Genomic DNA, 6,000 nt, shown 5'->3' on the forward strand with positions numbered 1-6,000 from the left:
TTCAATGGGAGCTGGATGGGATGGCTTTAATAATCTCCCTCTTTAGAATTTCTAAGTCTAAAAATTGTGCATGCAGTGTTATATGCGAAAGTAATTGATTTGTGAATATTTATTATAAACTCAGGGAAACCTGCAGACTGTTTGCACTTATGTCTGAATCTTGCTGGATTGCAGTGTGACAATAACTATTAGTGGACAGGTTGGATCTCTGCTATTCTATAATTGGAAAATATGGGCCCAGATATTGGGCTCCAAGGTGTGCTTTGTGCCAGACTTGAAATGTGAAGTGGAGGATGTGTCTTAAAAACCTGATCCTGGCCCCCTAGGAGCTGTTTTGCAGCTAGGGGTTGCTAGAGCAGTGTGCCCCAGCCATGCCCCCTCCTGCCTCTGACACACCTCTTACAGTGGTCGGGAGGGAGGCAGAGTGTAAAACTGGCTGTGTCAGCTCTATACCAGCTGAGGATTTGACCATATCAAGGGGATCCTTACCTGTCCTCTTAGGGTAGCTTTTCAGACCTCTTGCATCACAAGAGCAACATGTGTGGGATGGAACAGGAACCAAATATCTAACCCATATTCTTGAAAACCTAACTTTGGAGTCCAACGTACTCACAAAATCTGTTTGTGTATGGTGAATCCATAAAACATTGAAGTGGAGAGTCTCCTACCCCCTGCCTGGCATGATCCCAGTTCATGTCCTTGGCTGCTGTGGGAAAGGAGATGTTTGAAGACCCATGTTGCCTTACCACAGTGGTTAAGAGAGAGAATTAGGCTTGGTAAAGAATGCTTCCTCAGGTGGAGGGAAAACAAAGAAACCACCTAGATAAATTCATCTCAGACAGGAGGTGATGAAAAGACCTAGCGGAATATGGTGGCTAGCAGTAAAGTTCAAAGACTCTTGATGTGAGGTTTGTAAAACAAATAGGTAACATAATGAGTTGTTAGCTTTACTTCTTCCCTGGCCATACTTGGGATTGCCATTTTGTGCTGATAGCAGAGTAGTGCATTGTAAGAATGGTATGTCCTCTTCTCATCCTGAATGTGAGGTTCTTCGTAGAAATGCACAGGTGGAAGCTGGAGAAGACAGTCATGGTCACCAATAACCCTCACTGAAAAAGGAATTGAAACACCTGCAGAGCTGACACTCAGCTCTGAAGGGATGGTAATTGGTAATGTTTTTCTACATTGTTTGGTGCTGATGATCCCCTTGCAGTTGGGTCAAGAAGTCCACTTCTGCTGACAGCATCAGAACAAAGGACGTACACTAATAATAATAATACTTAGCACTAGTTTTCTGATCTAAACCCTATGGAGGCAGTCTGGCACTATACTGTATGAAGTGCCATTTTCAGACCTAGGTCAATAGAATGCATACGTAGTCCTAAAGATCTCTGAAAGCATACGTGCATGTTTTCTTTTAAATATCACCTACAGAAACTCTTCTTGCTATTCCTGGATCTAGAGGCACATAACACAATATAGCACATTACAACGATGTGCTGATCTCTGAATGAGGCAATTCTTGCTGTCATGCATATAGTTGAACTGATTGGCTTATTTGAGATCAGGCTGTACTAGCTTAGAGCTGAGGAGTGTGGGCAGAGCTTGTCTTCCTCTGAAGCAACTGGCCTATAGTGTGCTATAACTATTCACCTCCTTGGACCTTGATCTCTGCATGTCCCTCCAAGGATTTTTGGTTAAGCAGTATAATATTTTGCTATATCCTCTGCACCAAATGACCCGATGACTGTGCTGTTAGTGTTCTATAAAGAACGTCTCATCCCCTGATGCCTATACATAGGATTTATGGTTACAATGACATACAGTTATATAGTGCTAATGAATGGAGTCATGATTAGAAGATATGGAGTAATAGGGGTGGATGAAAATTAAAGATTGTTTGTAACCCCCTGCCTATTTCTCCCTTCTGAGTTTGTTGAACAATTCCATTTGGACTGAAATTTTTCATGCTCACACCCCAAAGGTGTTTTTTTAAAACCATGAAAATTGGTTCCGTATGTTCTGTACATTAGTTTCCTTAATGCTTTTTTCAACGTGCATAAAATTACGGCTCTCCAGAGAGAATGAAATACCACATTACACATTGTAATACCGCACCCAACCACTCTCCTCTCCTCTCTACTGCCAAACCTTTCAAAAATCATAATGTAGTGTGAATGCATTTATGGGCATTGGGTTTCCATCCTTAATACAGAGTAAAAATATAACTGAGCAACCATACACAAAAATGAATGCTGTCACTTTGGAGTGTGTATATACAATAGCCAAAGAGTAGTATTGTCTTTTGCCTTATATCTAGGGCCTATTGTCTGGATGCACAGTGGGGGGTAAAGTGGGAAGGGGGCTGGAGAGAATTTGATGCATCTGGAAGAATAATTTTGAGACTTCCATTTGGTGTGTAGTTAGGGAAGTGCATCAATAATAACCCATAGTACCACCTGGCATTTGAAGTAAGTTCTGTTAGGGTAAAAATTCTTATGGGATCCTGATGTGGAAATTAATGTAGAACAACAACCTATTCCTAGGTGACTGCTCTGTGCCTAAATAAAATAAAACATTCATATATGGTAAGTAAAAATATACAGCCATATGCCAACAACTGTAGCAAGCGGAATTGTTTGTAGACCGTGATATATTTGTTCATTTCTGGTCTGATATTGATTATTAATGTAAAATACCCTTCTGGTCATGCCAATTGGTGCTGAATAATTTATAAATATCAGTTCCCATAGTGCTTCTGCTATGCCAGAGCAGGGCGTCATGTAGCCAGTCCTGTGCTCCCAAAGAGCAAAGAAGATGGTAACTGGACTCATAACCAACTACATCTCTGGGATGCACTGCTCAGCAGAGCACAGGGTGTTAAAATGATGTCGTGGGGCAGGACTGAGTCTTGCAGTTCAACAGGATGGCTCCAGGCTCCGCTCTGAAAAAAAAAAATCATTGACTATTCTGCTGCACGTCCCATCTTATTATTCATTTTCGATTTCCATCCCTTATTTATTTTTCTTATTTATAGGTTCTCCCCTCTTCCCAGCCTTTTCCCTCTTCAAAGCTTTTTTCCATATACCCTCTTTATACTCCTCCATCCTGTCTCCTGAACTTTATAGCCTCCCTTTTCTTTTCCTTATTATATCTATTATGGTTCCCCCCTCACTTCTCTCCATTACTTTCCCTCCATCTCTCATCTGGGTGTGGACTATTTCACATCTAATTAGTCTGGAGTGGCTGGGTCATTAGAACACCACCAGAGTGAGGTAGTGAAATGTTTAAAGAAAATTACATCCCCTGCATAGGGTGTGTTGTTTTGTTTTTAAGAGGTTTGTGTTTGGAGTTAAAAAAAAAAAAAAAGGGAGGGGGAAAAAATGTTGTGAACTCAGTTCCGGTGAGCTCCAGTTCATTTTGAGCACTGTCAGCAGGGAATCCAGCTCCAGTAATAAGAGGTCATTAACTGCCTTGTTGCATGGCGATTGAATAAGGCCCAATTTTGACAGGAAAATCTGTTGAGACTTTGAATCCCCACCCATTTCTCACCACAAAAACAGTTTTGGAGAAGGGATAGGATACCAAATATTTGGGAAGCCATTTGAAAAGTCTTTTTTGTTCTTTTCATCAGCTCTCTCCCTGTCCTCGTGCCAGCATGTGCAGTAAGTTCCTGTCCCTGAGAGTTTGCACCAAACCACAGTTTGAACCAGGCTGTGCATAATGGGCGTCTCTGTTAGTTACCGCCAACTGAAGCTCCCAGCAGTAGATGGAAAATTAGACATATACCACTGCACAATAAATCTTATTGTAATTCACCCAGCGAGCATCACCGCAAACAGGCCTTGAAAAATGTGTCATGTGGGCTTGAATCATACTTGTGCTGCTGCCATTAAATAATAATGATAATAATAATAATAAAAAAACTCATAAAGTTTCATTTACTTTTTTGTTATAAAATACTTTTTACTGGTGCCAGCTGGAAGGAAAATGACCCAGTTAGATCTCAAAATTATGATGTAGCTTTAAGTGCTATGTTTAGATTAACTGCCAAAATGTTAGTACAAAGTGGTAGGTGTTTGTGCTGCAGATAATAACTAATGTGCTGTTGGTCAAGATAGGCCACTGTTCTGTTATTATTGTATGGTTCTTATGACTAAACATTGGAGCGAGCCTAGTGAAACTGCAATATTTTACTGTGCCTGGAACACTAGCTTGTCAGAACTTAATTGGAGTGCCAAAAATCTAATGAATCAGATGGGGATGATGCCTTTTGCTTCCTGCTGATATTTATCTGATTCTTGTTCCTTTCTGTAAAGTGAACTGCATTTGTCACATGCGTTTGCCTGTTTGCATCAGACTTCTCTGATTGTCAGATGATTATGGTCATTCAAATACATAGAGAATGTTTTTCAGAATGCTTGGGGAAACTGAGTTAAATGTGTTGTCTATTTGAAAAGACCTGGCTTATAAGGGAAATTCAAGGTTAAAAGCACTTCAGAATTCAGGATTTGGCTGATGTATATGTCCTTTGTGCCCAGAATTAGCTATTTTTACTCTGTTGATATAAAACGTTTACCTAAGTTAAATGGTTCTTGCATGAAATGAAAACAAAACTGTGATGTTTAAATATACAAACTAGATGTGTCTACAGCCGTCGCCATTGAAAAGTCAACATTTGATAACAGACACCGCATGGTGGATTCTGTGGTACCGCACTTAGTTCTTGAGATAGAAAGGAAAGCCTCTGTGTGATAGGAAGTAGATTGGTTAATAATCAAATCACACCGTATTTTAATATCATGTGCTGCAAAGAGCCGCAGGAGACGCATTAAAGAGCCACTTGCAGCTGGCAAGCCTCAGTCTGAGTATCCCTGTATTAGAGAGATGGACCCACTAAAGAGAATGGGCATCTTTGCAGTCACTTCACTGAGAGTTGGATCCAGCCCTTTGTGAATAATACACCTAACTTGCTGTCTATATGGGAGAAGATAAAAGGAACGATCTGACTCATTCAGAAGTCAATGGCAAACTTCATTGGGAACAAGATCAAGCCCAAAGTCAGGCCATGAAAATTGACTATGGTCTGGGAAGAGAGTTTAGGAGTGTGCAACTGAGGAAGAAAAAATTGGGGCAATAATAGGAGGAAGGATGGTTTTGTGACTTAGGCATTGGACTTGGGACTCAGGACAATTAAATTTAGCTATTGCAACAGAATTCCCTTGTAAACTTGGTCAAATCCCTTAGTCCAGTGTTTCCCAACCTTGGGAAGCTGCTTGTTTAGGGAAAGCCCTTGGCGGGCCAGGCCGGTTTGTTTACCTGCTGTGTCCGCAGGTCCTGCCAATTGCAGCTCCCACTGGCTGCAGTTCACTGCTCCAGGCCAATGGGAGCTGCTGGAAGTGGCACGGGCTGAAGGACCTGCTGGCCGCTGCTTACAGCAGCTCCCATTGGCCTGGAGCAGCGAACCGTGGCAGTGGGAGCCATGACTGGCTGGACCTGTGGACGTGGCAGGTAAACAAATTGGCCCGGCCCGCCAGGAGCATTCCCTAAACAAGCAGCGTCCCAAGTTTGGGAAACACTGCTTTAGTCCACCCTCATGCCTCTGGTCCCCATCCATAAAATGGGGTAGTACTTTCCTACCTCCCAGGGTTGCCTTGAAGGTGAAATCTATTAATGACTGTGAGATACTCAGACATTACAGCAATGAGGATTGCATAAGTACCTAGATAGAACATACTTCTTTCAAATGTTTTTGTTATAAAATATTGATCAGATTTAGTCTGAGGCTATGCATTGTGTTCGTCATTCCTGCCAGTAGAGACACCAACTTGAGATATTCTAAATATTATTGCATGTGGGTTGTTTTTGGAATTACATCAACTGACTTATTTCTTCCTCTTCAGAATTTCCAGTCTTGAAATGGGCCTTTTTCTTTCTAGATGGGGGATTTAGTGCTGCAGACTCCTTGGGAGACCTTGCTCTTGAGCTGCTCTGTGGCTA

This window comes from Chelonoidis abingdonii, chromosome 4, assembly GCF_003597395.2.
Source record: "Chelonoidis abingdonii isolate Lonesome George chromosome 4, CheloAbing_2.0, whole genome shotgun sequence".
Classification (NCBI taxonomy): domain Eukaryota; kingdom Metazoa; phylum Chordata; order Testudines; family Testudinidae; genus Chelonoidis; species Chelonoidis abingdonii.